At 41.7% G+C, this 9,546-nt stretch overlaps 1 long non-coding RNA gene across 1 annotated transcript; it reads left to right on the forward strand.

Annotated features, from left to right (window-relative positions):
- The first annotated feature begins 367 nt into the window (after positions 1-367).
- LOC130575192 (uncharacterized) lies at positions 368-9,022 on the forward strand. The gene is made up of 3 exons (XR_008965526.1): positions 368-482; positions 6,708-6,793; positions 7,822-9,022. It is a non-coding gene; the product is annotated as an uncharacterized LOC130575192 (long non-coding RNA).
- Positions 9,023-9,546: the final 524 nt, after the last annotated feature.

The raw sequence follows: 9,546 nt of genomic DNA on the forward strand, positions 1-9,546 counted from the left end.
AGATTTTGAATAAGCATTATATGAAAGAGACGAGTGAGGATAAATTTAGTTACTGTGTTCCCATGCTCGTTTCAGTCCCATTCATCCTGCTATTGCCTTCTTAGACAATATTTCAGCATAAAAAAAGGCCTCTGGAGCTGGACTAAACTTGCTTGGACCCACCCTGTCTAAGACATGAGTATGGTAGTGCAAAGTTAGCAGACGTGCTGCTGCATGTCTGCGGAGAGATAAGGCTTGAGTTGTGCAAAAGGAAGCAAATAACAACTTGYTTCTGCGTGCAAACCGGAGCAGCTGCGGGCTGCAGCAGCCATCCAGCCAGTTTAACTGGTTATGTACAGYGGGCCCGCATTCAGCATGAAATCCCATGCCTGAGCACAGCAGGATTTMAGAGATCACGTTCATGCAGCTGAACGGTGGCTCTGAATGGTCTTTTTCTCCGTGCCTGGTGTGTCTCAGTAAGGAATGAGGGTGCTCATGACTTGGTAAGTACACTGGTCCTGGTGTCATGGTCATTCAGGGGTTCAGAGCCACACTTGTCACTGCCTGAAGGGGAAAAATGGAAATAAATCTCACACATTCTATATTAAAACTGAACTGCTAAATCTGGTGTCCTGGGCTATTTGTCCTGTAGGGTGTAAAAAGTGACTGCTCATCCCTGGACTTTTTTAAGCCAACGAGTGCTTTGGAAGGGAGTTTGGGGGGTGTCTGGAGGAAGGGTGAGTGGAGTGATGAGGATTCCYCTCCCACCATGGCACAGCAATGGCAGCTCTGCCTCCCTTTGGAGGGAATGGCATTTGTGCACTTAGCAGCTCTGGGCTTTGGCTTCCACTGTTGTCACGTGCACCTTGGGAGGGTGCAAGGAGCAGAAAACACGTAAGGMATTTGTGCAGCCTCTCTGAGAGCAGCAAAACAAAGTGTGAGGAGCTGCTCTGGGCCACTGAAGGCTGGGAGCAGAGAGCTGGCATGCCTGGTCTGCAAATGGGCAGTGTGAGAGCTGGGGTGTCCTCTCATAGTGGCTTCTGCCCAGTGTGTCACCTGGCACGAGGACTCATCTGAAGAGTTTGGCAGTCACAAGGCAGTGCCTTGCTGCAGAGACCTGGTGGGTGTTGGCAAATGGGTGCCCCTTACAGGGGGACACTCATGAAAGCTGCTGCTTCCCCCAGCAGTTGATCCCGTTTTGCTCCACTGGCCACTGAGGGATCAAAAGGAGAGATGGGAGCACAAGGCGGAAACACAGGCACCTTTTCCATGGGGACAGTGATTTAATGCATGAAAAACCAACTGAGAATCCCTTCCTTGTGGTGCCAGGGAAAGCTTTCCTTGTGACCCTCTCCCTGATCACTTCGAAGTAAAAACTGTATTAAACCATGCGTATTTAACCAAGTCTTGCAGGTATAGGGTTGGAACTAGGGCAGGGAGTTTTCCAGAAAAAATGGGGAAACCCTTTCTAATGTGATTATTGCTTGTGAGCAGTGTCAGGGCGAGGGGAGGCAGAAGGCCGTGAGCAGCAGCAATATGGTCTTTAGCAGGTGTTGGGGAGAGCAGAATCTAATGAGAATCATAGAAACACTTGAAAGCTTTTTAACTCCATACAGGATTTTCAGGAGCTGTTGATAGSAAACAGTAGTGATCCAACTGACAGTTAAAGAGATGAAAGGAAGCCCTTTGGATTAAATAAGATTTAGGAAATAAAAGGATTAGTGCTAGACAAAAGCTAGATTTAGGGGTTTATTTAACAAGTGCAGTGTGGCATGATGGGATGTGGGGCATCAGAAGAGAGATGAAAGACAAAATAAAAAGACGAATGCGGGAGGTAGTACGGAGGAAAGGAATCAGCACAACGTCTCCAAAAACCCTTCACAAATCTTCTTATAATTGAAAATGGTACCAAAAAAAGTAGTTTTCATTAGCAATCCTGGCTTCTTTACATAGTAACAAGAAGTGTTACAATGACAGGAAATCTTGTGTGATGGGGCTGTCAGCTCAAAYCCCTGCCACAAGAGAGAAGAGCATACATTATCAACCTACTTACAGTTATAGATGCCTGGTGAGATAAAATCAGATTTAGGTAAAATTATCACTCTGTCAGATTCATAATTGGTTGTGCTTTCAAGTAGGGGCTGCTGAAGGACCAGGCTTGTTTGAGAGATTTCCATTTRGAGTTTTCTAGTGAAGTTGGTGGCAGTCACAGAAATGAGGGGTATGCACATATTGGTGGGGCCAGGAGCACAGAACTCCTCTGTCACAGGAACATTTAATCTTGTAGCTTTAAAAACAGGACCGAGAGTTTTCCAGAGCTCAATTTCTCCACTTCTGGTTAATCATCTGTGCCCATTTGTATTATTAAGGAGGAAAAGAAAATAAGAGAACATATGTAAGAATTTGACCCAAAAGGATCAGTTCTTCATTTAGCAACTCCTCCAGGGCCTGCTGAAGAGCAGTGGAGTGGCTGCCAGTGGGTTTGGCTTTGACATTAAGATAACATAGCCAGGTGATTGTGGATACTCTTGGCTTATGAAAGTGCTATTTGGAGAAAACACCATATCCTCTGTTCCAAAGATGCAGTTACTCCTAATTTTCAGGATATTAATGGATGTCTAATRCAGGTACAGATATCTCTAATGAGAAGCTATTAGAGGAAGAACAAATGCACTTTTTTTYYCCTCCCTTYAAGTCTCCAAGTAAGATTGGGTCCTTTTCTTATCKASGTGYAAAGGAAAATGTATTTTGTGGCCTGATTTTACCAGTATTAAGATTTTTACAAACAYGAGTAGTTACAGCTGGGCTAGGAAAGTTTATAGTGCTTAGTGAGCATTCACATTAAAGTAATCCAGATATCTGCTGTCAGTGTTTCTGGAAAGATGTTAGGATAGAAATGCTTCTTCAGACAATATTCCCTTTTCACTTKTTCTGCTACCATAGAGGAATTTTAGTAGGAATCGTAGCCTACAAATGGTAAATAAGTAACAAACAAATAAATGAAAAGCTAGGAAATGACTTTATTTAAATTTATTGGGAACCTCTATTTGATATTTTGTGGTTGTCCCAGAGTGATTTTGTCGCAGAATCTGAGTAAGAAATACAAATAAAATGATAGATTTATTTTTTTATTGCTTTGTATCTTTTATATTGCTCTCTGTAAAGACATGTGTGGTCCACTTCATTGCCTTTTCATKGAAGAGGAAGCTTGACTGAATATTTACAGACCGTGCCTAAGAGACATTTTATTTGTTCAATAAAATGCCCTTCAATATACTGAATAAATAAGAAAATTTTAATGATATTTTTTCATCCAAATAAGCCCTTTAATTTATTTTRTTAATGTTTTTGTCCAGTTGAGTGAAAGCAGTTAAAAGTAGTTTTCCTTAATGAGCTGCTCGCCACATTATTAATACAAAAGTAATACAGTCCCCATTCAGACATGATTTTTGAAGGTATTTAAATGTCTGCTTGGATTTGGCAAAACACCTAGCTGGATGGAGTGTCTAATGACTTGTAATGGTAGGGGGCATAAGTCAGCATCTGTAAGTGCTTAGGTACCCTTGAAATGGGGGTTTTCAAAGCTTGCTTTAAATAACTTGCCTGCAGCACCGGACYTCTCACCAGTGTCTTATCATTTCCAAGCAGATGCAATCAAATCCAAAGGGCAAAACTGTCAGTCTTTGGAATATCCTGCAGCATGAGCTCTTCCTGGTCTGTGAGCACTGCAGCCTTAATCATGCTGTGCCCTTGCTTTTCAGGGCCTGAATTTGCAGCAACAGYGAACAAATGTCCTGGAGCAGCAGGGCTTTGTTCATGTGTGCTTCAGGAGAAGGGTGGGTTTGCTGGTTTGGTTGATTAATTTTCCCCCCTCATTTTTAAAAATCTTTATTTATATGTGCCAAATCTGTTTTAGAGTGTCCATGTGACAGCTAGGAGCCACTTGTGGAATTCCCTTCCCTTCCCTTCCCTTCCCTTCCCTTCCCTTCCCTTCCCTTCCCTTCCCTTCCCTTCCCTTCCCTTCCCTTCCCTTCCCTAAATTTAAGCAGTTTTTCATAAGTACAGGGATTGCCAGGAAATTCTGGTGCAGGTTATTTCAACACTCCCATGTTCAGAGTTTCACATCCTTGTTCCAGGACATGAGGACAGTACTGCAAATATCTGCAATTATAACAGAGATCAGTCAGGTTTAACAATGGCTGATTTTCCAGTGAATATGTTGGTTGCCATCAGGGTTTCTGTTTGTTTTCAAATCTGAAATCAATTATCTATATGGGAAATATTTTCTTGGATGAGCAACATTTGGAAAATGTGTTTTAAAAATGAGAAAATGATGGTATTAACAAATGAGAGTTTGGGCATCATATTTAACAATGCCACTATACTGCCTTTAGGTAGTATATGGATCGTGGCTTTAACCATTATTTCAGAACATCCTGGAATACTAATTTTTACACAAATACATGTTTATGATAACGTATTCCAAACTTTGAAAAGGTTCCAACATTACGTTCTTTCAAAATTACACTTAATTTGAGTGTGCTCCTGCACTGCTCTCTTCTCTCATTTTTGTCTCCCTTTCAATTAGAGTGGAAGAAATGCCAAGATATTGTTGTGGTGTACTTGAAATTTTTCCACCARAATGTACCAGAGGTTTCAGGAGAACAGAAACTCCTTTTGTCCAGAGCCATGGCAGAATACTTATCTGTTGTCCAAATGTATCCCTGGAGACAGCCTTCACACATAGGCAGTTTTTCCTCGCTAGCAGCAGAGCTTACCTGGCAATTACTGCTCTCTGTGCCCTCCCAGCAGCTACCCTGACCAGCCTGGCTGCTAATGTGAGTTTGAGGGAGCTCTCACCCCGCTCAGACACCACCCGGTATCTTTCGACCCTAAAATGAAATTGGCAGAGCCAGCAACAGGCTATTCCACACAAATCACACATTATKAGTGCCACAAAACAAAATGGCTAAGGAAAACGCCTGTGGATTTAAAAAAAAAAAAAAAAATTCTGGCTTATTCATTCTCCAAACACACTTTATCTTCAGGTGATGTGGGTCAACCTTAGAAATTTTTTTGTGTTACTTTTGGGAGCTCTAAGGCATAAACTCTATGTCTTCAGACTGAAGGATCTAAAAGGTCTTTTCCAACCCAAATTATTCTATGACTCTTTGAATTTAGTTGTGTCTGTTTTTTTAGTAGACATTATAGATGAAAAAAAATTTTAATTTTTTTTTTCTGGTATGTTGTGCTGTGGTAAGCAGCAGCAAGGTGGAAGGCTGAAATCCCTGCTCAGATGGTCTGGCACTCTACGTAAAGGCATCAGATGAAGTTTGCTGAACTCATAGCCTCTCTTATATGAGGTCATTGTGAAGATTGTCTCATGCTTCTGGTGGGCTTTGATGTGAGCTGCAATATTTCTGTGATCTCAGCCGAGGGACAAGCTGGTGGCCCCACACTCAGCTGTGTGTGTGGTTAAACAYGAGTATAAACAAAGTGGAGATTTGCTATGTGCCAGACAAAGTCGCTTTCAAGTGTGCCCACAAACTCACAGAAAATTGCTATCTTTGGTTTATTGCAAATATGTACCAAAAGGAAGAGTATTCCAGGCTAAATAACATGTACTTGTTACCAGCTCATGTACCTTGACTGGGTGATTTCAGTCTGTGGAAGATCAGGTGATAATTCCATAAATACTGGTGGAAGGCTTTGAATATATTGTCAGCTTCATTTCTTACACATTAAAGGGTTTCTGAACTATTTTTTWKMSYYTYWYWTTWWWWWTTTTTTTTTTTTTAGTAAAGTACCAAAGTCAGCTTTATGGGACACTGGACCATGTATGAAATGCAAGYATATATCTCGATAAACACATTTCTCTTTTTTCTTTTCTTTGTCCTCCTGGTTATTTATTTTGAAGGAAGCTATATATAAACTGTCAGCAGTTCTTAAATGACTGAAGCCTTCAGCTGCTGTGTTTTGGGGAGCAGATGGTTTGCCTGCAACTACTGAAGGATGGTATCCTATGTTTTATATTTTCAAGCCAAGGGAAAGGGAAAATGTAAGCTGACATAAAAGATGGGCTCATGGAAGGGATTGCTTAGACATTCCTAAGTGTTGTCATCAGTAAATTATATCAAATTTGGCACATCAGAGGCAGTATGAGAAGATGCTAGGTGGGTGCAGAGGGAGGAGGAARGATTTTTTTAAAGACAGGGAGATGTATAAAYTGCATTAGTAGTCARCTTGAACAGTCAGCCCTACTCYGGGCCTAAGAATAAGCTGAACATGRAGGTGCAACTATGAGAGAGGCTTGGTTCACTTTTGCATGTCTCTGTGTGCTTTGGGGAGCTGAGTAGTACATTCTAGAACTGCCTTGATGTTGAGAAATTTGGTTTATTTTTGAGTAATTTGGTTAAGCTTTACAAAGTCACAAAGATTCCCTTTGAGTAATCTTACCATTATACAGACATTGAAGAATAAACTCAAGAAGTGGGCTGAAGCTGAAACCTGCTGAGGCTGCTTCCCTGTGCTCCTACCATGGGAGAAAAGACCTTTTTGGGAGCAATTCTTCCAAATGATAATTAAAAGCTATGAAGCTGTCAGTGCAACCCCTAAAAATCAGAATAGTTTTGAAATGATAATGTGTTCACTGTAACAGGTAATGGGAATTTTACATCTGGTCTTCTTCAGGATGAGTCACACACTTTTCCTCTTTTCTTATTCTGCAGAGACTTGGCACCTCTGTGTGATGAAATCCATATACTGGCTGTGGTTACAGGGCTGAGCAAAACACAGAGCAGATGAAGAGATACAGGTCARTATGTGCATCTAAAACTGTTTGCCAAGATGACATGGATCCAGAGGAATGTTTGAATATCATCCAGAAATTGTCATTCCTAAATATACATCCACTGAGATGACCCAGGAGAATACACACCTGGTTTTTAGTTAACCAGTTACAGAAGAGATACCAGCTCAAGGGCCCTGAGACACTGGAAAATACTCTGACACATCAATGCTGTTGCCAAAATACCATGGTGTTTGGGGTACAATGGGCTGTAGTTTTAATTATGTTAAAAAAACCCACCCAAAACCAGGACTGTGCCCTAAAAAAGAGGACAGAAAATGTACAAAACCACTTCAACTTTGCCAGTTTGATAAGCAAGCCAATTTTTGATTTTTTTTTTCCCATTTGCTTGCTTTTGGTTTTATCTTACATAAGCAAGAGACAATATTTTGAAGTTATTTCTTCTATTAATAACAATCCCCACAGCTAACAAACCCTTTATCTGGAAGATGATGCTCAGAGATAGAAACTGTCTCTCTGGTTTCTGAGATTAACAGTGCAAGATTTTGTCCTCCCGAATGACTGACTTTAAACTGGGAGGGGATAAAACTGTGTGTACTATCCAAAAGTATTTCTATAACTATTCCCAGCATAACCCTGGGAATATTCCACTTCCTAGGACCTGTTATGGAAAAAGAAAAATTGAGGTTTAGTCTAAATTTTGCCTTTCTTAGGGTTGTCATTATGTCTAACTGTTGCTCTTTTGCTCTGCTAACTTGTTATTCCTCTGCTAGCTGTTTATTTCCAACAGATGCCTGTAGCCAGTTAACATATGGCCTCAGTCACTGCTCAGATTAACTACACAAAACAGCTTCTCCTTACCATCTTTGTCTCCAGCCCAACACCCATTTCAGCTTCTTAACATTTTCTTTGGTTTCTTATGGCTTCTAATTTGTCTGCATTTCTGCACTGCTGACTGAAGTATCCTGGGAATGGCAATTTTTTTTTTTTTAATTAAAAAAAAAATCTCTTTTAGTTAAAGATTTTTTTTTCAGTGTTGAAGTTCATGGGGCCTTATTGTTCTGGAAGACTTCATAACAAAATGAGACATCATGAACTACAGAACTGTTGCTTCCAYGAGGAGCTTCAAAAAGGAAAAAAGCTCAGCAAAACAAAACAAACATCTTACCTGCAGTCAGAATAGCCAYKGACAAAATTRTCTTGGTACCTGGTGGCAATCAACWGTGCAACACCTCTGTCTGTGCTCTGTTGTTTCTATCATCCCCTCCACAGTCTTTGCTAAATGATTTTTGCATTAATTAATTGATAGCTGTCGATACACGTGTGTTTCACTCCACAGTTTGGATGTGCTTTGATTTGTGTAGGGAGCCTCCAAAAACCCTTTTTTTAAGGATTTCAGTAGCTGGGAGTTCTTGTGAAAGCCAGTTGCTGATGGACAGTGCTGCTCCAGTGGACAGACGGTTTCCAGATTGAGTCTGCACGCAGCAGGGCTAAGCAAACTCTGCTCTCATGGCCGGAGATTTCCTTGGAAAGCACGAGGGAGACGTGGCACACTGAGACCATGGGAAGAGTGGYCACCTTGTCCCAAGGTGGGGATGTGGAGCGCTGTGAGGACTTGTCTCCTTGCAAAATGAAGGATGGCAGCTGCCTCTTTGAGACAGCACCACCAGAATGATGGTGTCACCCTAACCAGCTCATTCCTTCCTGTGGTGCTGGGGCAGCTTGGTGGCCTTGGTGGCCTGCTGGGGTGCAGCAGGCAGTGGCTCTGCAGTTCTGTGTGTGACCTTAGACATGCAGCCAGCAGGCACAGTTTGGGGAGCCTCATTGAGGGTTATGGGACTTCCTCTCATGGCTCCGTTCACAAATGAAATGAGAGACATGGAGATCTGGGGAAAAACGGACCACAGGTGAAAGGAACAATCAGTCTTACAGGGTCTTTAGAAGAAGGCAGGAGTAAATACCCCATGTAGAGGAAAATTACCTGCATAAAACATTTTCCAAGAACAAAGAGGGATGATTTCTTCCATCACTGACATCGGTTGCACTCACCATGGTGAGAAGCAACCCATCTGAAACCCACAAGGCCACTGGAGGAAGAAAACTCTTGTGTGACACTTCCAAGCATTCAGTTAAGTTTTGTTCTCCAAACATACCTAAATGAAGGACCTTTGATCCCTCAAACGTAGGAATTGTTCAGCCTCCACGTATAAAGGACTTTTCCAAGAGTCTGAATGTTGCTACTGAGCAGGTCCTGTTACCTGTATTTATTTTGTCTGATGGGAAGGGTGAGGCAGGCAGCCAAGTATCACGGGCATTAAATGGGGAAAGGCACAGGAGAATAGAGAGAAGCAAAGCCACAATTTTCTGCAGCCATTTGTTGCCTCCCTTCATTGCAAGTCTGCTAGAAGTAAACAAGATCAGATACATTTATATTGAAARCAGTTCTGGCAAATTGGGAATCTCTCAACTGCAGACGGAGAGACGATGTTTCATGATGCTTCACATTTCTGGTCTACTGCATATTCCGGGCTCTATCTGCCTTCAGCCTCACAGTCTCAGTGCTGTTTTGGCTCTCAGATCATTAGCTTCATTTTGTTCAGCCTTCAGCAATGTGGCTCCCAGATGTGTTTTCCGGTATTTCGTTTATAACTGTGAGGAATCTACAGCATCCAGTCACTCCTGTGCCATTTATTTTTTTTTTGTCTCTTTTTTTTTTTGTCTTGGCATTTAAATTCTCTGAACAGGACATTCCTATTAAC

Source organism: Malurus melanocephalus, unplaced genomic scaffold (assembly GCF_030028575.1).
Source record: "Malurus melanocephalus ecotype Western Australia unplaced genomic scaffold, MMel_1.1 scaffold_99, whole genome shotgun sequence".
NCBI lineage: Eukaryota > Metazoa > Chordata > Aves > Passeriformes > Maluridae > Malurus > Malurus melanocephalus.